The sequence below is a fragment of the Macrobrachium rosenbergii genome, chromosome 27 (assembly GCF_040412425.1).
Source record: "Macrobrachium rosenbergii isolate ZJJX-2024 chromosome 27, ASM4041242v1, whole genome shotgun sequence".
NCBI lineage: Eukaryota > Metazoa > Arthropoda > Malacostraca > Decapoda > Palaemonidae > Macrobrachium > Macrobrachium rosenbergii.
The window spans coordinates 12,323,027-12,350,661 of NC_089767.1; positions in this window are offsets into that span (position 1 = coordinate 12,323,027).

Genomic DNA, 27,635 nt, shown 5'->3' on the forward strand with positions numbered 1-27,635 from the left:
GTCCCTTTCATCCAGGTATTACTGTGGTGACTGTCCCTTATATCCAGGTATTACTGTGGTGACTGTTCCTTTTAACCAGTTATTACTGTACTGACTGTCCAATTTATCCAGCTATTACTGTAGTGACTGTCCCTTTTACCCAGGTATTACTGTGACGACCGTCCCTTTTATCCAGGTATTACTGTTCTACCTGTTGCATTTAACTAGGTATTACTGTTCTGTCCATCCCTTTTATCCATTCATTACCGTTGTGGCTGTCCCTTTTATCCAGGTATTACTGTTCCATCCGCACCCTTTACCCAAGTATTACTGTGCTGTCTGTCCCTTTTATCCAGGGATTACTGTTATGACTGTCCCTTTTATCCAGGTATTACTGTGGTAGAATCTGTTGCCTATTTACAGCAATTAAGGCATCTAGAACTAATTCCCAGCATTCAGTCAAATCCCCGCTGCAGAATATTCTTCAAGTCACTGATACTATTAAGTCGAGAGATGCCATTTATTCTTTTGCTGTTAATGTTAGCCTGTAAACTGTAAATAAACTAACATCTACTCAATCAAAGTATCCCTCTGACGACCTTCAACTCTTCATTCTCTTTTGATTTATGGTTTGCAGCCCCATTAGCAAATGCTAGAACTAGGCCAGAATTATAAAATTCCGGCCGCAAATCGTAACAGCTTTCACATTATATTTCACCGAAGAACTGAAAAATGTGAGAAATGTGAAAGTAAACAAAAATGGGAGAAAACATTAGCTTAAAAGTATAAATCAGAATATTTTAATCATGCGGAAATAATTGTGGAAAGAGCTGAATATATGTGTTAGGAGGAAGGACTGGAGGACCTGGATGGGTGGTGCGGAATAGTTATAGGAAAAGGAGTGCCTGAATATCCGTGAAGCTGACAGTGCATGCGAGATGGACTATGTTACTTAGTGTGTGAGAGCCTTCTGGGTAGGGGCATGAAGTGGCTAATGATTTGGATATCTTACGCATATACGGTTCACTCATAATTCAGAAGCTGAAGAATGACTGTGCAGTGACCATTGACTTGTTGTCTGTGATTAGTTCTTGGCCTTCCCCATGAAGAAAAGCAATAACTAGCTTTTTGTGCTAATTGTATCTTACAACTATGCATAGGAACGTTTGGTTGTCATTCTTATGCTGCACTATGATGAAGTACTATCTAAATGAATGACTCACAACGAAATCCATGAAGACACTGTCATCACACCTGATAAGGATTCCTCTCATTATTTCACAAGTAAGAAATGGGTTGCATTCCAGCGAGGCAGAAGACAGTACAAATAACCATAATTAAGACATCCAAAATCGTCAGCCAAAAAGGAACACATTTAATCCATTGTATTGTTTTAGATAACTGATGTTCAACTGTCCAACACATTAACGAGACTTCAGGCATCAGTCCTGGCTAAGAGCACACTGTTTTGTCTGATATACTGGGAATGAGCTATCTTCTAGAGAAGTACACAAGTGACCGACACTATAACAGAACTTAGCCGCAGTTCAAACTTATAGTACACTTTTTACTCAATGATAATTTCATCCAAAACAATTTCTGAAGGAGACAGGCATAATTTCACCACTTTGAACCTGAAGAGCAAAATTTAGAACAAGCAGCGCTGACAACATGATTCTCCACCAAGAAAAAAATTAAAACATGTAATGTGTGTGTGTGTGTGTGTGTGTGTGTGTGTGTGTGTGTGTGTGTGTGTGTGTGTGTGTGTGTGTGTGTGTGTGCGTGTGTGTGTGTGTGTGTGGTGAAAATATCACCACCAAAGAATTCATTTATCAGGTCCCAGAAATCCTTCAAGTTTTTTTTTAATACTACGGTAACTATCTTGAATTTCAAGAAACGCTTTTGACAAGACAACACCTGCAAATTCGATTCATCTTTGAACAAGAAATATAGATTTATTGTCATTTCTGAACAAGGGTAAGACTAGTACATTTTCTTTTCTAAAAATTAACTATTTTTACAAGTACTACAAATAAAAAAAAGGGGGGGGGATTTGTTGAGACACACACATTTGCAATTTGTTTTCAATGGTTATTTAATGAATGGTAACAGAGGGGGAACTTAATTCTTATTCACACTCATAAGAACTTACTGTTGGTATGATTTAATGCAAATTGAAAGTAAAACAGTCACCGGCTTTTAAGACTAGCTTCTTTATTGATGATAATGTTGCAGCTCTACAATGGGCAAGAAGAATCCCACTATGTTTGACTAAATTGTATTTGCTTAGCCACTAACGTATTTAATTGGAGGAAGGTGATCTTGGGGGAGGACTTCAAGATTAGCCTTGGGTGAGGTTGCTGCACTGGACAGTGCTGGATTCCCAAGTTGGAAGGGCAATGGAATTTTTATGGTTTGACCCCACTCACCCTGTATTTTCCCCATTTGTCACAGATAATAGGCAGGGTGCCCTCTCTGTTGGGATTAGAAAGAAAAAAAGAGCAACCAGCATTTCTCTACACAATGTACTAGACGTGCTCTTCTCCAGTGAACAAGGGCTAAGAAATTACAGGCTGACAATTACTAGAAACTGAACATGATAGAATGCTTAGTAAATGGTCAAACCATTAATGTGGCGTAATACACATCAGAACTGGAACAGACATAAGAAACAATTATGATGAAATGCAGAGGAAGGCTGCGAGTGGACAAGCTCTCTGTCAATCCCACTTCAATAAAATGGCACTCGCCAAAGTGGCTTACTGTAGCTTCAAAATCTTGCATCTTCCCCCTGGCTTCTATTGATTTCGTCCGACTTCTAGTTTCCTAAACTCAAATCCCACTATGTACGGTCACCATTTTGGGACTCAATATTGAAGTTACCAATGAAGTGGAGGAGTATCTGAAGGCCCAAGATACAACCCTCTAATACACGACGGTGCATCAGTGCTCGAACATTAGTGGGCCACATACTGTATACTGAAGCTAAGGGAAACAAATTTAAAAAGTAAGGCAAGTATGTCTTGCTTTTCTGACGTTTTATGAGTGAAGTCGAGAACTTTTTGAATAACCCTCGCATATATATATATATATATATATATATATATATATATATATATATATATATATATATATATATATATATATATATATATATATATATATATATATATATATATATATATATATATATATATATATATATATATATATATATGAAATAATCAACACACACTCACGTGTGGAACAGAAATAAATTTCTGACTCACATCAGGATCGAACCCAGGTCTTTCAATTGAAAGGCAAGGGTGCTGCCCACTAAGCCATACAAGTCATAAAAGAAGTTGGAACCCGAGGGCACTCAAGGAATTACCTGGGCAAGCTAACTGCTTGCATACCAGCGTGTTTTCCCCAACTTCCCGACTCAGCAATGACCCAATTGACAGCATTTCATTCGAATTATCCCTTCTGGGTGAATAAGATAGAAATAATCAACACACAATCATGTGTGGAACAGAAATGAATTTCCGACTCACATCAGGATCGAACCCAGGTCTTTCAATTGAAAGGCAAGGGCGCTGCCCACTAGGCCATACAAGTCATAAAAGAAGTTGGATCCTGAGGGCAACTGCACTCAAGGAATTACCTGGGCAAGCTAACTGCTTGCATACCAGCATGTGTGTGTGTGTGTGTATATATATATATGCATGTATACACACAAACACATTACACATGCATGTATGTATATGTGTGTGTGATATGTCTCTTAATGTGCATAATGTACATACTCGGAGAGCAAAATAATACAACGCAAAAATAACAATCTATTCTAGTTTTTTTATCACTGTTTCTATAATTTTCAACTTTCTATGTATGTACGAATTACTAAATTATTTGTACCTTGAAAGAATGAGAGGAATGACAGAATTAAAGTTGGAGGAATGACAGAATTAAAGTTGGGAGTGAGAAGTAGGAAAACCTACATTAGTAACATAAGAGACTAAAGGTGAAGAGAATTACTAAGCAAAATGCAGTCAAGATTGAGAGAGAGAGAGAGAGAGAGAGAGAGAGAGAGAGAGAGAGAGAGAGAGAGAGAGAGAGAGACTAAGCGGATATGACAAGCGGGTTCAGAGTTAACAAAGACCTTCGTACGAGCTGAGTGGTGAAAGGTAGGAATACCCAGATAGGCGAGTAAGAAAGAAGTAAATTAAATGAAAAGGACAATAGCATATAATGCTTACCAGAGAGAATTAGCAAGAGGAGAAATGATTCAAGAAATCGGCTGAGTGATCAGCAGAGCACAAAAGAAAATCAGAGGAAACTCCCCTGGGAAAAATATTTGGTGCAACAGACGAGGGAGGCTGACGAACAGATTCAATAAGTAAGTGGAAGTAAGGTAAATATGGAAAGAAAAAGGAATGAAAACAAACAAAACAGGAAAAAACATGAGTGACAACTGATGTAAAGAACATGGTAGTAAGATGAATTACGAAAATGAGAAAAACCGATATAGAGTAAAATGTAATCTAAATTAAACTGGTCATTGCGCATGAGAGAGAGAGGGAGAGAGAGAGAGAGAGAGAGAGAGAGAGAGAGAGAGAGAGAGAGAATGTCTTCCCTTCCCTGACGTTTCCGGCTAACAATCAAACGTGAAAAAGTTTACCTCATTCTCACATCCCCTTGACACTTCCCCTTCGCCCCCCCTCCCTTTCCCCCAACAAAACAACCGTCATTCAGCATCCCTACCCACCAACCCACCACCACCCACATACATCGGCTCCTACGTTTCCATAGTTACCGGTTGTGCCGCGAGAAACGGATGATTCCCTGTAACGACGTGCTTGGATTGCGTTGGATCCCAAGGTGGTCATTTCCCACGCCTGTAGGGCTACACGAATCGAAGCAGAATTATACGAAGTCATTCTTAAATAATTGTTCCTTTGCACTTGATTTAGTAATGGTTTTCTTTTAAATTATACTTTATGAGAAAATGCTTCCATTTCTGTAAGTAATGATGAACTTACGCCATAAACCAACCAATTAGTACATATTGATATTAAATTTCGTACACATCGCACGACTAAATCCACATGTGCACAAAAACGCACGCTCAACTATAAAATAATTAATGTCACGTTACAATTCCTCTGTAGTAACTTACAATGAAAGAAATTATATCTGTCTCATTACTCTGTTTATACCATATCACACGACATTTTGAAAAGACACTTGTTCATGACATTAGTCCTCAGAGCCAACTTCCCCATGAATCGTCTTTTTAAAAATTTAATGAAAAAAAAATGTTTTGATGATTAAACAGGAGAAAATACTTAGCAACATATGCTTAACAGCTTGACACGGACCAGGATCAAGAATTCCTTATAATATCTTTTAAGAATTACCCTGAACATTAGAGACAACTTTTTCCTGCAAATCTGACAATGATCATCTTTCCTTGCAAGAATGCAAATGAAGGGGATCCAATACACAGAGTAAGGCGAAGTCTGATAAGAAGGGTTACAGTAACTCAGTTCTCCTGAAATATATATTAAATCTGCAATGGACACAATGCTCCAAATATATTATTTCATCATCGATCAGTGTGTGAGTATTTGTGCAGTATTATTTTGTAATAATTTACGAATGAATAATTCTGAAGAATAACACCGTAAATTGCGATGACGAATTGTAAATCATGCTGCTTGATATCCAACGGAAGGATATAACAATGAAAATCCTCAGTGGAAATGAGCGCAGCCACTTTAGGAGTTCGAGACTTATTGAACGCTTCAGTGATATTGCACATATCTCAGGAAGCTTGCTGGAGATAATTTTGTTTTTATTTGCTTGGATGATTTTTTCCCCTGCTTTAAGTCACAGCATTTGTAACTAACAAAAATTATACAGCAATAACGATATAATAGTGAAAAAGATCATTCTTATCATTCCAATCATGAAAAGCACCAACGTTTTCTGTAAAGTAAAATGGGTGCGTGAATGTGTGTATATAAATACATTATATATATATATATATATATATATATATATATATATATATATATATATATATATATATATATATATTATATATATGTGTATATATAAATTATATTTATATATACATACATACAAACATATATATATACATATATGTGTAACTGAAAAGTATCATTCCCTCCTGAATTTAATCCACTCTTCCCTTCTTTTGACATTTCATGTCACATGCATGTGCGCGTAAGTTTATGCATGTGTGTGTGTGTATATCTGAGTTGATAAGACAAGCTGTTCATCTTATCTTTAATATGACAATAGGAAAATATCTATAACAACAAATTGTTTATTCAATTCTGATACGCTATACAGTAGTATTCCTATCACTGTTTAGTAAAAACTGAGAAAATAATACAGAAATTCAACAGAAACCTCAATTTTATGGTATTCCATAATTTTTTCCAAAAAAGGAGTCCAGAGGACTGGAAATACAAAAACCGCTAGTAACATGGGGTCTCCTTGTTCTCCCCAAAAAGAAAAAAATATGCTGACAGTCATCATCATTATAGTTGCTGGCACAAGTGTCCCGTTTAAAGTCATTTCATTTGTGCGATAATGACGGAGTCATAAATACATCTAATTAGTGGATCCGTACAAAAAATGCGGACAACAATGATGAACACAAGATAAAAATGCATATAACAATGCTGAAACTTGTTGGCGTAACACCTGTCGAATTTCCTTTACAGGTGCGTCACCTTTAGAGTGTAGTGCCCCACAGAACAAGTGCTAATGTTGCCAGAGGCTGCAAATGATGAAACAGGAATAGTGAAAAAAAAGTGTCCAGAAAATCAGGTGTCTGGGAGAATTTCGACAGCGTTTGACCATTTCCAATATTTTTTTTTTTTTAAGTCTGTACTAACAACAGGCATTTTAGTATTCCTCCGTGTACTGAAACACCTTTTCTCTTACAGAGTGACTGCGGTCACTATACATGGTTTACAGATTTTTTAATATAAATGCAAACCTTCAAAATAAAAATTTTCTTGAAACCGTGGCTTGCTACGTATAGTTTATTTGTCAGTTCATTTTGCCTTATGTCGTCATGTGCAAAGGAATATTCGCTAAAAGCTAGAAGTCTGATGAATGGAAACTTGTAATTAAGAAATACGCGCCAGAAAACACATAGCACGCGTTGTTCGTATACGATTTTTTAAATAATGCCACACATAATACACACAAACACACACACATATATATAATATATACCTATATATATGTATAATTTATATATACGAGTATATGGTATATTATATATAAATTATTTTCAACATTAAGCCATTTCCTCAGCACATTGGAAGCAGGGAAGAAACAATACAACCTTCAGTGTCAAGTTCAAAAGTGGATGAACCCTGTGTATATATATATATATATATATATATATATATATATATATATATATATATATATATATATATATATATATATATATATATATATATATATCCATAATAATATATCAAAAAATATGGGTTCTATAAGCGCAAAATTGGTCAGCACAATGCAGAAAGACATTCAAATCTTTGGGCTTCCTTGATTTAATTCTTCATTCTTTACAGACTGTCGAATGGCAAATCTTAGGTCAAAACATAAAAAATAGAACAAATTGCATGTTAATGACTAGAAATAGTCGGTATGAAACCTACATTATCATCGTTCAATTTTAACCCATGTGTAATATTTAATAATCTTGCACCTTTTGTACTCGTATTAGATATGCGGAGATGTACTGTAATGGAGGCAAGGGGCTAATTGCACCTTATAGACTCTATCAATCTATCTCCAGGACAGAAAAATGACTCGGCAAGAAGAAACAAATGAACGAACGGAAGAGAAGTGATAGAGGAGAGAATCCTGATAATAGGGAATTAAGACAAAAGAGAACGAAGAGGAAACAGGGATCTGAAGTTGAGAGGGGAGAGAGGTGAGAGAGATCTACCATATCCGGTGTGACAGGTGGAGGGGATGCTGCTAAAGAAGAAGAGGAAAAAAAGGCAAATATAATGAAATTCTTACATAATTGTATTCCCGCACAATATACTCGTACCTTGCATTCGTCCAAGTGGTAGCCGAATACGCCCGGTGGATTTTGTCATGTCTCTTGCTTTTTTAGTAATTCTCTTTGGTTTTATTTCATTCCGCTGACATATTTCTACATCGTCGCCTTGGTCTGACATTAGATAAAAGAGTCTGTTTACCATAGCCCATGAGTATCAGTCATGACGCCATTTTCAGTTTCCATTATCAAGAAAACACGAGTCAGATATCACCAGCAAAAGTTTGTGGAAAATCACCGAATTATTTTAACCTCAACATGACCTCTGTCCAGTGTTAATTTTTTATTCAAGCGTCGTCCACCACTTCCTACCAGAATATATTTCCTGTTCTATTTAATTAGTAGAATCACCCGACATTTTTGGAATTTATAATTAATTTGATCAAATTTAAATTACTGGATTCTTGCTTTTTCCCCGTATTTTTCGTATATAATCTTTCCAGCAGTCAACGCCATCTTCTGTCTGGTAATTCCAAGCAACTTTCCAGCATTCCTTTCAAGAAAGACTTTTATGATAACACTTGTCATCAAAGTATCTCAGTTCCTCTCCGTCATTTTTACATTAATTCCTTTATTGGTCTACTTGGCAGCGTGATTTCAAGTACCTATTCCCTACAGCTTCATCTCGGCTGCGAATCTACTCTCCACCGTATTTCTTTCATCCTAATTCCAGGTCATTATCATTCCTCCACCATTTCATTAGCCATCTTTGTTCCGACTGGCATTTTCTTAATAGTAACCACCCGAGTATGTTGAGAATTTTAAGGACGTCTGTTATTCCACTGCAGATAAATTCCAGTGGCGTTCACTTTTTCTTCTTTCCTCGCAACATCATTACGACATCATTCCAAAGGAAGCTAAATACTTTTGTAACTACTTCGATTGTCTACTTAGAATATCTGTTTTGAGTATCAATTACAGCCATTTGATGCACATTGAACTATTCTCAGCACCTGGCCCTACTTGTACTAGAATGTTATACTAAGTTATAAGTACGTGAAATTTTAACGTCCTTTCTCAATATTTATACATCTTTGGTCTTCAATCATAATTTCATGTAATACCACAGATGCAAATTTAACTTGTCTTTTTTAGGACAACTGTATAGCACACATGCTCATGTAATTAACCAAAATTCACTATTTCTCTCAATCTGTGTCTCTTACTCTGAGGAACTGTGGAATACAATTTCATTTCCCTAGTATTACTTTGTCTCTCTTCCCATTAATGGAAATAAAATCTTAGTATTAATAAGAATTACTAGAAATAGCCGAGGTCACTGCTGCTCTGCCAAAGTAATACCCTGGAAATATCAATTACTGGAATAATGGTTAATGAAAAGGAAATTTATTTTATTGATAAACACACAATCGAAACAGTTATTTAAAGGTAATACACTGATGAATTAATATTAATTCTAACGATCATCTCGACTAACAACTAAAAAGGCAACAAAGACTTGAAAAATCAACAAACGAAAAAAGCCCGAAGCTACAGGATAATTTGTGTGAATAAATAAGTCATGTGAATACCACAAGAAATAAGAAATACATTGAATATTTCCTACATTTTAAAATCAGCAAAGGAGTGCAAAAAGACTACAGCATGATTTTCAATGGCAGGATACAGCCACAAAACAAAGTTTAACATACGTTCCACACTGCGTATGTTGTTATTAATATTCAAGGAATGACCTTTCGACCTCTGACGATGACAAAGAAACTGAGAGAGAGAGAGAGAGAGAGAGAGAGAGAGAGAGAGAGAGAGAGAACACGTTTCCACTCGGACGCTGCATGCATGATACGCTACAGGACGCGCTCGCGCGCTCTCTCTCTCTCTCTCTTGTTACCGACCTTTTTCCGCGTATTTACCAAGTGTCTCTTTGTCTACGCATCAATTTATCTGTCTATTAAGTATAAGATCCGGAAGCCCTTGGAACAGTCTAATTCCTAATTTAAGGTTTGACTGGCTCGATAGCGATAACATTAACCCCTGGCTTCTGAAGAAGAGAACTGGGTTTTTTGCTCTTCTTTTGTTTGTCTTATTTATAAGACCTTTTCTCTGTAACATTACCAAATTCTTCTTCTTATTGCCTCTGCGCCTAACAAAAAAAAAAAAAAAAATCCCAAATGGCAACCTATAATAAATTCGAAATGAACTTAAACTAATATACGTGATGTGGTGATCTCAAACTGTTTTAGCTATCAGCAATTCCTCTTGTTGGAAGCCTCTGAGAATCTTCTATAACTGCATTTGCCCCGACACAAAGCTCTGCAAAGCTAACCACATAGATGTCTCTTTAAGGTTATTGCCAATATTTTATTCGAGAATTAAATCTCTTGACGTTGAAGTCAGTGGTACATTATTTCTCTGATCTTAAAGTTGATGTGTTCCACTGGGTTCTGTGAGTGCCTTCTCCACTTCTAAGTGTTGATCTTTTTAAGAAATAATTTCTTTTGGCCAATGACATTCTTCGAATAGCAGTCTCGGTCAGTCCTCTTCATTGCTTCTTTGCTTTTTTCTGCCGTTCTTTCCATACGTGATTGTTTTAAATAGACTCTGGAACGTGTTCGAATATCTTCTCGGTGAGTCTGAGTCTTGCTAATTTTGACACGACTACTGTCTTCCAAATTTTTTTATGATTTCCTCGTTCAGCTGCTTTTTAGATTTCCATATAATAAAATTTATGATTCGACTTTTATTCACAACACCTCGGTCATCATTTCAAACCTCATTTAAGTCCTCTTGCACGAACATGAGTGTGTTATCCAAAGTCCATCTCTTTCTTGATCGTCCTCTGCCTCTCACTCTTGACACTCCCGAATTCTAGATTTTTAGAAAGTCTTAAACCCTAACTGCAAATACATGGGCACATGGGCACACAGACACATTATGTGTGTATGTATGCATGTATTATGTCTATGTCTATATCTATATCTATATATATATATATATATATATATATATATATATATATATATATATATATATATATATATATATATATACATATACATATATATACATACAACGAGGTCATCTCCTTCCAAGCTAATTCTCCTTTCAAGAACATCATTTTCAAAAGACGTTAAATTAAAATAATTTCATATTGCTGTCGACATTAACAGTCGGTCGCAGAGAACTGCTTCTCCTACAAAGCTCTTGTTATTCTTTCCTTTGGCAGTCTCTTCATTCTCTACCTAGACCACGTGAGTACGTTAGAATTCCTTTCCAGGTCACTTCACCACCCTTAAGAGACAAGCCTCGATCGTATGATCGCCCCCAGCACTACTTAAGGGAGTTTCTGAGTCACCCCCACAGGAGGCACTAATCCAGGACAGCTGGCATGCACACCAAAAGAGAAAGTTGGGCAACCACGTGACATGAGATCAGCCATGCGGGCTCAGTATTTTAGCATGCGGTTAACAAAGCGAAACACAAGGTCAAGGAGGCACGATAGAAAACAGATGACTCCTGCAAGAATGGGGAATTAATCTGGGTGAAGGGATAAGAGGACCAACACACGACGCCTCTCGTCAGAGAGACACCGGACACAGTCCTAACACCTACTACCCTTTGAGCTCTGCTCCCTAAGCGCCGTTTCCCAAACCACGATGCCGACTAACAGTCCAGTATATTTCCTGTGCCAATTCCCTAAATACTGGCGCCCCCCAAAATCATTGGCGAATCTACAAGGACCCATATCTCTGACATAAGGTATAGTGCCAAGAATTTTAGTTTTGCCAGTCACATAGTTCCTTTTCCTTTGCTCTTCAATTTTCCGTGTTTCCAATGCAATTCTCAAACAGACCTGACTATGTTATTATTTGTGTTATAAGTGAATTCAACAGTGTTATACCCAAGGATTCATTAGCACCATCAGTGCAACCTTGAACCCTTAATTGCCCAATTTCGTAAGTTATTCACAAGCATTCTCCACTGCAGAGGGAGCTTTCTCACTGTGGATCCTTCTACTTCAATTGTTATTTTAAATATATGCGATTCCAGTTATCCTAAGAATTTATCTAAAATCCCCCTTTTTAGTAAAGCCCTCGGCTTTTCTTTTCTTTTCTTTCATGTTCTACCAACACAGGAATTTTAGTCAGATTGAATCATTCTTTGTGGTAAGTCCCCTTCCTGGGTTTAGAATATAAAAGTGGCAACCCTTGCTCAAGATTTGTAGCCTGCAACATCATTGCAAGTCCACCAAATAGCCCCTCTAAGCTGGATACAAGACGAGAAACGGTCCTTTTAGTGTAGATCCCCTTAAATAAGCACATAGAACTGAACGAAGGTACACAGCATAAGTATTTTGTTACTTTTGTATTACTGCAATCATAAACCGTCACTGGAATTTTTTCATTTATTAAATTTTCTCTAAGAATTAAAATCCCCGCATGCATGCTGAACAAGTAATCTCACAGAAAGAGTGTTGCCATTTTGAAACAAGGTTTGCTGCTACTACATGCTAGTGCTTAAATTACTAAGTCTTTGTTAGGAAGTGAAATGTTGTGTGTTAAAAAGAGAAAAGTATGTGTATTTCCCCAAGGAAGTGAAATGTTAAGTATTAAAAAGAGAAAAGTGCGTTTATTTCCCCCACCATGTGCTCTGAACAATTTGCCGTCCATTGTTTTGAATAGGACACTCAACACCTGGCAACTCGAATCAGGTACAATGAGAGACTTGCTTCACCCCACTCTCTCACATACACGCAGTAGCAAAAGGGATAAAATTTCTAATTAACCTCCTAAGAAATTCCATGTCTGACCTTTGAAAATTTACATTTACAAAGTTCATTTATACATGGCCACACGAGCCACATTACAAGTCTAAGAAGCGTTTCATTTAGATTTCCAAAGTAAGCTTGCGCGAGCAATTCCTCGCTCCATACCTACGACCTGTGAAAAGGCGAGGGGAAACTATTCCGAAGCTATTCGACCTTCTCTCATAAAACTTCATGCAAGACTTCACTCAATCAACCACATGGGTGACGCACGTGCTTGGCTACCCATCACAACATCACCTTGTGACCTCTTAAGTAGTAGTAGTAGTAGTAGTAGTATTAGTATTAAAGCAGTTTAACCAGACCACTGAGCTGACTTTCAGCTCTTACACAACTGGCCCGAAGGATTAGGATAAAATACCACATAGGCTCACGTTCTCATACTGCAACACATTCACGCAATAAATACATTTACTCATGCTTTCCACACTAAAAAGGTATATTAAAATTCACAATAAGTTGAGTAATATTTAAAAAAATTTTAAATTTAAATTCAACAAATGCTATGTTTTCATGCTTTTATTATTTAATTTTATACCTTATCTATCAAACCTCAGTTCCTTATGAACAACAAAATTGGATGGATGGATGGATGTATGAGTTTTAGGCAAAAATCCAGGCACTGGGATTGCCAAAGAAGCCATTCAGCGCCGTAATGGAAACTAAATAAATTATATTAAAGAAAAATGAGTTAATGAGTGTATGATAAAGATGGTTCATAGATAAATACAATATGATAAATGAATGAATTAATGAAGAAAATGCTTAATAAATAAATTATATATATATATATTACCAATGATGTGATTAATAAAATATAATTAAATTTTATTAAAAATGTTTATAGACTTTAAAAGGATGATGAGCAGCCGGTATCTGCTTCATCTCCCAAAATATCATCTGCGAAACCTCTAAAATATCTCTCTCTTTGGTTTAAAATATCTGGGCAAACCAACCAGAATGTTCCACTGTTAGCATCTCACCACCAAAGCACACTCTGGGAGGCTGTCCCTTCTAAAATAAACTGATGGGTCAAATAAGTGTGCCCAATCCTCATTCTGTTAAAACTATTTCTGTTCGTCTATCCGCTGGAAGACAGAAAACCACAAGAATAGTACTATTTCTGATTTTCTATACTTTCTATTATTGGCAAGAGAAGAAGTCCATCTTTCTTGCCATTTGTTTAAAATATAAGATCTAAAAGGACCTTTTAGGTCTGTATGAGGCACTTTACTAAAGGCTGTTTCTGAATAGACACTAGCACCTTTCACCCTATCTGCCATCTCATTTCCACAAATCCCACATGAGAAGGGACCCAACAGAAAGAGACAGATTTACCCAGATAATACAAATGGAGAAAGCGATTCCTGAACTTTTGAACTAATGGATGGAAGCTATTGAATTTTTATTGCTTCTAAAGTGCTTTTAGTCCGAGTAGATGACGAAATTAGTGTCGACTTTCAAAAACTATATCCCAGGGCAGAGACTATGGCTGTTAGTTCTGCTGTGAATATGGATGCAAAGTCAGGTAGTTTAGCTGTATATGCTGCTGTATCACCAAGGATAACTGCACAGCCAACACCACTATCCGACTTTGATCCATCAGTATAAATTTTTGTCACATTAGTATGGGCAGTATCGTGCTCCAAGAACTTTCCTAATCTCTTCCTAAGGACAGTCTTTTTTGTTAAATGCTTTTTGCACACGGATGCTGCTGGGATAAGCCATGGAGGATTTACAGGATGTTTCACTTCCATGACTTTCTGGGATTTAAGATGACTATCCCCTAACATCTTCATTTAGTCTAATTTGGAATGGTCTAGTAGGCTCTTGTACCAGAAAAGACCCGTGAGTCTGCTTCCCTCAGCACTTGGAAGGAGGGATTTTGGGGGCACTTTTAATTCTAGCCATGTATCTTAATCCCTAGTTCTTGCCTCCTTAGATCAAGGGGAAAATGGTCTGTATCAACATATATGCTTTCAACAGGCCTGAGTTCTAAAAGCTCCTGAGCATATTCTCAGCCCCATATTGTGTACAACGTCCAGTTCCTTCAGCTTGGTTTTACAAGCTGAGGAATAAATCTGACAGCCATAGTCTAGCTGGAAGAAAATCGACACAACAGGTCATACAGTCTCAGCAGGATTTTTATCAGCTCCCCAACTAAATCCAGAGACAACCTTTAAAATATTGATAGATTGTTTAACATTAAACTTTTGAGGCATTTATGTGGCTGGCCCATGTCAATTTCTGGTCAATGGTCATTCCCAAAAATTTAACTTCCTTTTCATAAAATGATAGATCCTTTTAAACTAAGGGTAGGAACCTCTTCCACACGCTGGCACCTAGTAAATCTTACAGAAACTGTTTTCGAGGAGAGAATTTAAAACCATTCTCATCAGCCCACTTTGTAATAGCATTAACAGACCTTTGCAAATGTTTACATACTGACAAGGATATTGTTGTCCTGTGCAGTATATTGCAAGGTCATCAACAAAAAGCGAGCATTTAACAGGTGATGATATTTGTTGCACAATACTGTTTATTGCAACTGAAAAAGTGTCACACTTTTAACACACTTCCTTGTGGAACACCTCCTCCTGCAAAAAAGGTTGGGAGAGTGTGTTTCCCACTCTAACCTTTCAAAAAAGAATCTGTTAAAAGGAATATATAATTAAATTTAATCATTCTTCCACATATGCCCATTTTGTGCAATTGTTTTAAGATGCCAATTCTCCAAGTAGTGTCATATGCTTTCTCTAAGTCAAAAACATACCCCAATAGTCTGACATCGTTTGGCAAATCCTTGCTGGATTTGATTGGTCAGCCTCAGCAAAGGATCAAAGGTGGAACGATTTTCCTGAAACCAAATTGAAATGGAGTTATTAGTCCTTTAGTTTCCAGGTGCAAATTAATCTGGTGTTTATCATTTTCTCCATCAGCTTACAAACACAGCTGGTAAGAGCTATTGGTCTATAGCTGGTGGCTTGAAACACCATCTTTATTAGAGGGTTTTTATGGGGACAATTATGGATATTTTCCAGTCCTTAAAATTCAGTTTCCCATATTTTGTTTATAATCTTGATTAAATACTTTTTGGCATCATCTGGGGAGGTGTTTAAGCATTTCATATAAAATTGAATCACCCCTAAGCTGTTGATTCAGTTGAAGAGAGTGCTTTCCAAATTCTCTTAAGGAAAATTTGTGGTTGTATGGTTCAGATTTTCCTGAATCAAATTTCAGAGTCATTTCAGCCTTCCAATTCTCTGGAATTCTAGAGAATAATTATCAGGGCTGGAAACTTGAGAAAAAGTGTTTTCCCAGCTCACTGGCAACTTCAGTGGGCTCTGTGATCAGAGTGTTATTGACTTTTAATGAGGACAACAATCATGGTGACAACAACAAATTTTCCACTCAGTTTCTAATTTTGCGCCACACCACTCTCAATGGAGTTTTGGAATTGATTCCATTGATATAAAATAAAGCCAACTCTCTCTTTTGGCTTTCTTATAAAAACGTAAAAGAAAGCTAAACACGATTATAGATTAATTTAGACTGAGGGCACTAGTTTTTGTATCGTCGGTAGCACTTCCTAGTGACTTTCCTCAGAGTACCACATGTCTTATTCCACCAGGGAACTGCAGGTCTCGAGGTTTACCTTTTGTCTTAGAGATCGAGCCCTCGGCACTCTTCCAGAGTGGATTCTATTATTATTATTAAAATAGTTTAACCAGACCACTGAGCTGACCATCAGCTCTCATAGGGCTGGCCCGAAGGATTAGGATGGAATGACAAGTCTAGGCTAGAAGCCTAGCACTGGGGCCTAATAGGTCACTTGTCAATGATGATAAACGAAAATGAAAATGAAATTAAAAGCTGTAAAAGGCATACACTTTCATACTGGAACACACTCACACAATAAATACATTTAAACTCATGCTTCCATACATACTCACTAAAAGGTATATTAAAATTTAAAATAAATTAAGTAAAATCATAAAAATTTACTTGTTTTAAAATTCATTATACTGATTGATTGTTTTTTTCTTATATTTTTCCAATTAATTTGCAGCTTCTCATGAACATTAAAATGGGTGCTATTGAGAACGTTGAAGATTCTGACAAAATTTCTTCTATCGGTCTATTTCAAAATTTGATAATCGCTGCAGGTTATATTTTGGACATTCACACAGTATATGCTTAACTGTTATCAGCACATTGCAATCTGGGCATTTGGGAAGAGGGCCACATGGACTGTTCATTAAGTGTCCATGTGTCAAACGAGTATGGCCTATTCGAAGACGTGTCAGAATCACTTGTGCTTGTCTCTCTCTTTGATATGACGAACTCCATTTTCCAACACTGGATTTTATCTGTTTTAATTTATTATTTTCAGGTTCTTCGTTCCATATATTTTGCCATTTTTTTACAATGACTGTTTTTATATATTTTGTATAGTCACTGATAGGGATGTCTACATTTGTTCTTGTCATGTGGACCGCTTCTTTAGCTGCTTTATCAGCCTCTTCATTTCCCTTAATCCCTACATGGGCAGGGATCCAACATATTTCAATATTTTTTCCCTTATTATACAATTTATGGAGTGAGAACTTTATATGTTGTACAATATTATTTTTGGGATTATAGCTTTGAATAGCTTCTATAGCACTTCTGGAGTCGCTATAAATTACAAAATTATTATATGAGACTTCTCTAATTATTTTTATGGCCGATACTATTGCACATAACTCAGCTGTAAATACAGAGGCTTTGTCTGGGAAAGAGAACTGATACGTTTTGTTTTGGGATACCGCAGCATATCCCACTCCGTATTGTGATTTAGATCCGTCAGTGTATATTGCGTAATGTGGACCTTTTCGGATTATATGCTCTACTGCATGTTGTCTTTGGTATTCTGGAGTATATGAATGATTTTTTGATAAATATTTCAAGTGTGTACAAATTCTCATTTTATTCATTGTCCAAGGAGGGAGGCAATTTTAACATTACAGGTAATTGTATATACATATTTAGCGACTCAAACAATCTTCTAGCCCTAATTGGGAAAGAAGGTGGATGATTGTTTATAAACACATCTCTTAATCCAAATAATTTTTTGGTTGGAGAATCACTTGTCTGAACTCTCAGAGCACTCTTCATTGTTACTAGCTCTCTATGGAGAGACAGAGGTAGTTCACCACATTCAACTTGTAAAGATGATGTTGGTGATGATCGAAAAGCTCCTGAACATATTCTAAGACCCTCATTATGAATTGGGTCTACCGTTTTCAGCGTTGCGTCTGATGCCGAGCCATATATTTCACTTCCATAATCAACGATAGACAGCACTGTTGCTTTATACAATAAAGTAAGGGTATGTCTATCGGCTCCCAAGTAGTGTTCGACAGTTTTTAATTAGGTTTAATGCTCTTTACATTTTGATTTCATGTATGTTATGTGGGCTTTCCAGTTCATGTGAGTATCAAATACTAATCCTAAAAATTTTGCTGTTTGGCCAATTGGTATACTATGGTTTCTGATTTTTAAGTCTATTTCTTCTCCTTTTTTCCATTTTTTGTTTTTATAAAACATGATTGCTTGGGTTTTATCTATGGAAAATTTAAAGCCTACAGATAAAGCCCATTCATCTATTTTTACTATGCTTTTATTAATGATTCGTTCTGCATGTTTTATTCGAGATGGATGAATAATATATGGCAAAATCATCCATATACAGGTTACTTTTAATACCAGTAGGTAGATTTTTTACTGATATCATTAATTGCTAACGTAAACAGTGTGCCACTAAGGACGCTTCCTGTGGAACACCATTTTCTAGAGGAAATGTTCTAGACAGAACATCATCAATTCTCACCTGAAAACTGCGATTTGTCAAAAAGTTTTGTATAAACCTAGGTAAATGTCCACATATGTTGTTGTTTTGTAAAAAGTTTTTAATATAGCATACCTCCATGTAGTATCGTATGCTTTTTCAATGTCAAAAAAGACAGCTACAGTAATTTGTTTTTTTTTCAAAACCTCGGCGTATATGGTCTTCTAAGTTACAGAGAGAATCTAATGTAGATCTGTTACACTGTGACCCAAACTGAGTGGGAGTTAAAATTTTATTTTCTCAATGTGCCATGTTAGTCGAGCATTTACCATTTTCTCTAGTAATTTGCACAAACAACTTGTTAAAGAAATTGGTCTGTAATTGCTTACATTACTGGGATCTTTTCCAGGTTTGGGGATTGGAATAATTATAGCTTTACGCCATTCATCAGGAAATAAATTTCTAAGCCATAAGTGGTTATAAAACTCTAACAAGTATGTCTTTGCCAAAGGTGCTAAATGGCATATCATTTCAAAACAAATATTGTCACCTCAGGGCAGATTTATTGCTGTTCAACAGAGCAAATTCTAGCTCTTCCATACTAAATTTTCTATTATAATATATATCTTCTACTGTTTCAAAATTTATTGTTATTAATTCTATATTATTTTTTCTTTGTGCGTCTAAATGCTCATCTAAATTTTTGTTGCTACTTACTTTTGCTAAATTTTCACCTATTACATTACTAATTTCTTTAGGATCAAGTATTCTTTTCCCATCTTTTATTATGGCATGTCTAGGTGGTTTAACATGGGTACCATTTATTTTCCTGAATTTTTCCCATATTTTTGTATGGGAGTATTTTTAGAGAGATCTGATAAATATTTTTTCCATGAAATGATTCTTCCTTGTATTACTTCTCTTTTAAACTTTGCAGATATTTTATTATACAGAGGTTTTAATGTATCAATTTCTAATAATAATATAGTCAGTTTTTGTAAGGTTCCTTCTAATATTGGTAATGTTTTGTTTAATTTACTGAATTTTCTATTCAAATTATTTAGTCGTCTTCCAATTTGGTGTTTTATTTTTATTAATTCTGTTAGTTTTTCAGACCACCATGGGACTTTTTGTGTTTTGTTATGAGATTTGGATTTTGGTATTGCTTTATCAGCAGCATTTGTAATGAAATCAACAAGAAATTCATTAGTTTCATTATGGTCTTTCAAATATTCAAATGGTGGGATATTCCTGGTGTGGAATTCATATTGTTCCCAATCTGCTTTATAAATGTTATATTGAGGGACATGTTTGGTGGGGTTATTTTGTAATAAAGAAATTAATATTGGGAAATGATCACTTGTATGCAAGTCATCTACCAATATTCCAGTCCAATCTGTCTACTATGTCTTGCTGTACATAGAGTTAGGTCAATTGAGGAATATGTTCCATGTGTTTTAGAAAAATATGTGCTGATTTCTGTTATCATTTATACAGCACATGTCATATGAATCTATGAATTCCTCTATTTTAATTCCTGCTCTATTTGATTCTGTACAATTACAGTCCCACATTGGGTTGTGGGCATTAAAATCACCTACTATTAACGTTGGTTCCTTAGTATTATTAAGTAATTCTTTGATTTTGTCAACGTCATAATTTTTATTAGGTTGATTGTACAAATTATGAATTACATAATTATCGTTTTTTTATTCGTATTCTAATACTCGACGTTTGCAGATCAGTAAAGTTTACAGGTACTTTGTCATAATATACTTTGTTATGTACATATATAGCAGTACCTAAATTTCCTCTTCCTCTCTTGATGCAGATGCTAAGGTATATTTACCTATCGTTAATATTGTTTTGTTGACATGTTGCAAACATAATATCATTGGTTCATATTCTTTAATAACCGTTGTATTTCTCTGTTTGTAATCTGGTCTGTAGACCATTTACGTTCCATTGTATAATATAACTATTGAAAATATTTTTTATAGCGGTCAGTTTTTACTCTCTTTTTTGGTATTATCAATTTGGAATTTTTCTAATAATTTACTCACGACATTCATCTGTTTTTCCTTATAATAGACTAAATGCTCAATGCACATGCACCCTTTTCATGGTTACTCAAATCTGTGTTTTCTTTTTTCTATATTTCATAAAATTTCTTATAATGTTTGTTAAACCATCTTTTGTTATGCTTTTGTTGTTATTGCATAATTCAATGAAACAATCATTACATCCACAAGTATTATCATGTGTATTTCTTTTTTCATTTTTGTTGTACCAATTACTGGAGAAGGAGTAATCTCTTCTCCCTTGACATAATCATTATCATCTATGGTATGATTCTCTTTCACTTCTTCAGTGTTCTCGACATTTGCCTTCATAGGTTCTATTATTATTTTAGGAGATAAAGGTATATTCTTAGCTTGTTTTTGTTTTTGTTCCTTTTCATCTCCTTTATCTTTTGTTTAACTGATGTTTCTCTAATAATAGTTGGTTTCTTCATTTTGGGTGGTGTTCTCTCCAAAGGCCTTTTTTATCTTTAATTTCCTGTCTATCTCTACCTCTTCTGTCACTTTAGTAGCAGCATCCTCCTGTGTTTCTATTTGCATTAATATTTCAAATGAATTGGATAAAATATTATCCATCTCATTTGTACCTGTTTCTTTATTCTTTACCAAATTTTTATTTCTAAATTATTAATTTTTTTCTTGAGATTTACTTTTCTGTGCTCTGTTACTTCTATCTGTTTGCGTTTTTGCTTCATTTTTGCTCTTGTTATTGAAGAATATGAATGTTTCTTAGATGGATCCTGAATTCCTCTCAACTTTTAATTCAAGCTTAGCCTCTCTTATAGACATCCCTGTTCGTTCTTGTAACATTAAATGTTTAATTCATATTGTATATGTAATACATGTCATTTTTGGATCTTGCATGATGATTTTGCCCACAGTTTACACATTTGGGTTCACTGCACTTCCACTGTGTGGTATGATCAGTAGATCCACAATAAGGGTTCATTTCGACAATTTTTGTGTGTGTGCCATACTTGAAATTTTGACACTGCAGTGGTTTTGGGACATAATTCTCAACTCTCTATTTTGGCCTAAAATTTTTATTTTTTTGAGGTAGATCTTCACCCTCAAATTTTATTTTTGCTATTTTAACAATTTGTCTATTGCTGTTTTACTTGGTATTAGCATATACCTCACAATCTTGGACCTTTGGGTATCTTTTTTTTGAGAGTCAATAGCATTTTCTTATCAACTGGTTCGTTATTGTTTTCAGGAAGTACAATGGTTTATGAATCTTGTCATAGAATGTTTTTTTACTTTAACCTTTAATATTGTCTCTTTTTTTAAAGACAAATAATCCTCAGACTGGACTTTTTTGTTGTTCTTCTATAAGCCCATTTTTTCCATTTTTTTGTCTTGAACCACATATCTGTCGTTGGATGTCTATTCAATAAAAAATTTTCTAGTTTTAGGGCTGAAATATTTTGTCAGTCTTCCATGGTTAGAAACCTTGACCAACTTCCATTCCCAAAGAGGGAGTCAGAAGTGAGTCAAGGTTGGGTCAAGACGATATTTACTTTTTTGATTTGTTCCAAGTACTGGAGTATAATTTTCCAGTGTGATTACATTTGCTGATTCTTTATTTGTGTTTTTCCAAAAAGGTTGTTACAGGAGGTTCCAGTGGTCGTCATCTGTGCAGTCAATACCATCAATGGGCCCAGTTTACTCTGTCTTTAATTTCACTTACCAGATTTGAGGAATTTTTTTGAAGGCAAAAAAAATTTAACCTGAAAACCTTAAAAATTGATATCATCAGCCTTTCATTGAGTTCATTCCTCCACTAATGGCACAAGTGAGAACCGACTCCCAAATGTCCGATCCCTACCCTACCCAAAGGGGATGGCACAACATGATTAGAGTTCTCAAATTCTGAGCCAACCCGCTTGATAGGACTGAGAATTACTAGAATAAAATGTTTTCCATCTCTAATCACATTATGGGCAAACCGGACAGAATGCCGAGAGTTATATTCCCAGAACTAGACCCCTGGAATTTTCCAGTCCCGTAGAATAGTTCCGCCTGAAAACTCAGGTCCAAATTTGATATAATCGGGCAGTTGATGGTCCTAAAAACGGTTCTCACTATTTAATCTTTGGATATAAACCCAATCCCAGCTATGATACACTTTTCCTTTAATTTAGGTCCAAGAAATTTTGTAAGTTTTATTCACGTCACTTTCTCATCGAAAGTACTTTGTGTCTTATTCCACCAGGGAACTGCAGGTCTGAGGTTTGCCTTTGTGTCTTAGAGATCGAGCCCTCAGCACTCTTCAGAAGTGGATTCAATGAAGTAGTCATAGGCATCCAGGTGAGAATGAAATGACTCAAATTCCTTATCTAGATTGACTCCTTGACTGAACTTGTCCCAGTCAGCATCCTCTACCTTCCACTTAGGTAATGTTTCAGATGGGGCATTTACAGCATATTTCAGATGGATCGGGTAATGATCACTGCCATTCAAATCTTCATTAACAGACCAGTTAAAGTCAAGGTGGATATTTGTTGAAGAAATACTAAGGTCCAGTGCAGAAAGATGATTATGATGAATATTGTGGAAGGTCATTGACCCATTATTATATAGTGCAACATCATCATTCGTATCAATAAGGTCCTCAATTATTTTCCCTTTGCCGTCTAAACACTGACTTCCCCAAAGGGGTTGTGGGCATTAAAATCTCTAATAATACGAAAAGGAGCTGGAAGTTGGTTAATCAAGGACTGAATATCTCCAATGTTAAAAGAAAGGTCTGGTGGGAGGTATAGTGAGCAGACCGTGATCCTCTTGTCTAAGATGGCAGACACTGCAACCGCTTGGAGAGTTGTATTTAGTTGTATTGTGGAGTGCTGCAAAGACTTATTGATAATAATTGCAGCACCTCCATGAGCACGATCACCAACTGGGGGAGTAGAATTAAACATGGCATAATCAAGTCCAGGGTTGTAAGAGAGTTTCCTATCATTGTTTCTTGCAGGCATACGATCCCTGGCTGAATTCATTCATTAAAACTTTAAGATCTTCAGAACGGGCTCTGAGACCTTTGCAGTTCCACTGGAGGATGTCGTAAGTGAATGTAAAAAGTTAAAGTACTACTTCCCACTCACTGGAGGGGAAGTGCCGATCCTAGGTTGGAGAGGAAAGTTCTCCTTTATCAGAGGTGGTTTTTTGATCCCTTTTCGTCCTTGTTAAAGGTCAGGGTTTTAGGCTTACCATCAGATTTTGTGTTATGCCTTTGATGGTCAGGGTGTTCACTGGTCTTCTGAATATTGTTGTTGCTGTTGCTTTGAGTCTTAGGACAGCATGACTGGTAAGCACTCACCTGGCTTTTGGGCTTTATATACATTTGGACTCACCTTTCTGGGTGGGGAGATCTCTTCCAGCGCACTGAACCCATTTGATGTTTTTATTATAAAACCCTCATCACTGGGGATGTGTTCTTGTGCGCTTTCTTGTGGTTGCAGCTGCTTTATTATCCCTGTTGTTAGTGGTAGTAACGACCGAAGGTTAGAGTTTGCTCTCCTTATTTGGGGCTGTTCCTTCGATTCTTTCTTGGTGGGAATGTTCGCATATGTTTGCAAGCTTTGTTTGGGTGCTGAATCTCCTGCCTTTACTTTTGTTTCCACTTTGTGGTGTAGATTGTCCATGCTTTTTGAAGTGCAGTGTTTGGTACTAGGCTTCAAAGTACTTCGTGATTCAGGGTTCTGATTATTGTTTTTATGGATGTAGAAATACAGGTTTCCAGAGCCTACTAGTAGATGTTATTGGAGGCTTTGCTTTATTAGGATTCTTCATCAACCTTTGACAGAAGCATAAGTGGAGTTGGCACTTCTGTTTCGCTGCCATTACCACCCGCTTTTGCTGCACTAAGGCTGATGTGTTCGTTGTCTGCCACTGCCAGCACTTCTTCTTCAAACCTGTGCCTGGGGCAGGTCCTAGAATTTGAGTGTGGTCGCCTTCACTGAAAAACAGTACCGGGCTGCTTCACACTCAGGGTTGTCGTGCTCTACAGAGCATACAGAACATCTTTTTATTAATACATGAGATTTGAATATGGCCGTATTCAAAGTAACATTTACGACATTGTTTTGGCTTTCGTTTGTATTTTTTTACCTGCATCCTTTCGTGGCCAACGATGAGGGTGTCAGGTAAATAACTAGAGGAGAAGGTTAGTAGGATGGCTGCATCGCCTCCCAGTTTTTTAACTTGGTATATGCAAGGGGGCATCGTTTGAGAATTTCCTCCTCATTAAAGGCATGAAGATCTCTAGAGTATACCACCCTCTTAAAGTGTTAAAGAATTTATGGGACAATATGTTCAATATTCCCATCTTCAGGTGGTTTGAATTTGGTTAACAGTACTGCTTGCGTCTCGTTTCCTGCTTTTATTAATAAGTTCTTCCCATACCTTTTCAAATTTCCGATGGGGATAGTACCCACTTTGTTCTCAATGCATTCAGCACCTTTTATGAGATTATCCCTTCCCTCCTTAAAGCTAGCAACATGCCAAATTGGGGAAGTGTTCTGCTGCATGGAGACGATTCATGTTCTTCATCCTTTGGTACAAAATCAAATAGATCGTCATTCACATTTCTCACTGAAAACACCTTCGTGCTGAGTACTGCATCGTTGAGGACATGGCCATGTAATTTCTTCTGAGCCTCATATGCTTCCTGGGAAGAAGAAAATTTAATATAAGCAGAAAAAGTCCGCTTGTCTTTTTCTAGATTCAATTTTATTCTTTCTACTTTTTCAATTGCTTGGCTACACTGAACAAGCATTCATGGAATGATAGGCTAATGTTAGTGCAATAGAGCACTCTATCTAAGTCAATTCCACCAGTTTTGATACCTCCTGGTGTCTCAAATTTTAGTCCAATGGTCATTCGTGTCCATGTCTCATGCTGAAGTCGTTTCCATCAGCTTCCCAGTAAGTCGCCAGATCCAGGAGAGGAGAATAAAAGCCAAATCCATTTTTGAGAGAATTTTATATACTGCTGGTTATATCAAGAAGGCACCATGGATCAGTCAGGTATTGGGATTCTCCGCCAATGGCACAAGTGAGAACTTGACTCCCAATGGTCCACTATACCATACCCTACCCTGAATTTGCACCAACACGCAAAGGACAGTGGCCCAGGTATAAGCCTATCCGCCTGCTGGCCCCCCCTGTGGGGTTCCACTCCCCAGACCGTAAAATGTTGGTGGGCTTCTAGAAAGCCAGTCCCATCCCAGTCCAGCCCCTGGATTCTCTGGGCTATGCCTGGAGATGGTTCCGCCCTCAAGATAGCAATGGGAGATCACTACCTCTTGGGTCCAAACCATGTCAGGTGATGACTTAACCACCACAACTCCACAATTTAGCCCAGATGCCAACCCCTCCCAAACAACATCCCTTCTCAGACTCACCTAAGCAGCGAAATTTTTTTGCAAAGTGGAAAATTCCACATAATTAATCCAAAATGTTAATAAAAATGTGACATGGAGGAGAAGGATGCAGTAAGAATCTGCTTTCTAGAAAGAAGAGATAGTTCTGACAAATTTAGTTGGATCAGCAGATCTCAAGACTTAGTGGAAGAGACTATCCCAATCAGGTTCAAGACCCTTTCTGCAAAAGCCCTACCCACGACAAGGGGTGAATCTTAGGAACAACAAAATGGGATGACTTACAATATAAAAGATTCTGATAAAATTTCATTTATGGATTTATTCCTAAAAGGTGACAGTCGCTCTTGGTCATACTTTGGACACTTACATAACACGTCTAACCGTTATTATTACCCTGCACTCTGAGCACTTGGGAACAGGGCCACGTGGGCTACTCATTAAGTGCCCATGTGTCAGACAAGTATGGCTTATTCTCAGACGTGTTAGAATTACTTGTGCGCGTCTTTCTCTCTGATATGATGAACTCCATTTTTAACGTTAGGTTTTATTTGTTTCAATTTATTACTTTCAGATTCTTCATCCCATATATATTGCCATTTATTCATGATACCCATTTTTATGTTATTATTATTATCATTAATATAGTTTAACCAGACCACTGAGCTGACTATCAGCTCTCATAGGGCTGGCCCGAAGGATTAGGATGGAATGACAAGTCTAGGCTAGAAGCCTAGCTCTGGAACCTAATAGGTCACTTGTCAATGATAAATGAATGAAAATGAAATTAAAAGCTGTAAAAAGGCATTCACTTTCATACTGGAACACACTCACACAATAAATACATTTAAACTCATGCTTCCATATATACTCACTAAAAAGGTTTATTAAAATTCAAAATAAATTAAGTAAAATCATGAAATTTACGTGTTTTAAAATTCACTATACTGATTGATTGATTTTTTATATTTTACTAATTAACTCGCAGCTTCTCATGAACATTAAAATGGGTACTATTGAGAATGTTGAAGATTCTGACAAAATTTCTTCTATCAGTATTTCCAAAATTTGATAATCGCAACAGGTTATATTTTGGACATTCACACAGTATATGCTTACCTGTTATCAGCACATTTCAATCTGGGCATTTGGGAAGAGGGCCACATGGACTATTCATTAAGTGTCCATGTGTCAAACGAGTATGGCCTCTTCGAAGACGTGTCAGAATTACTTGTGAATGTCTCTCTCTCTCTGATATGACGAACTCCATTTTCCAACACTGGATTTTATCAGTTTTAATTTATTATTTTCAGGTTCTTCGTTCCATATATTTTGCCATTTTTTTACAATGACTGTTTTTATATCTAGGATATTCACTGATAGGGATGTCTACATTTGCTCTTGTCATGTGGACCGCTTCTTTAGCTGCTTTATCCAGCCTCTTCATTTCCCTTAATCCCTACATGGGCAGGGAT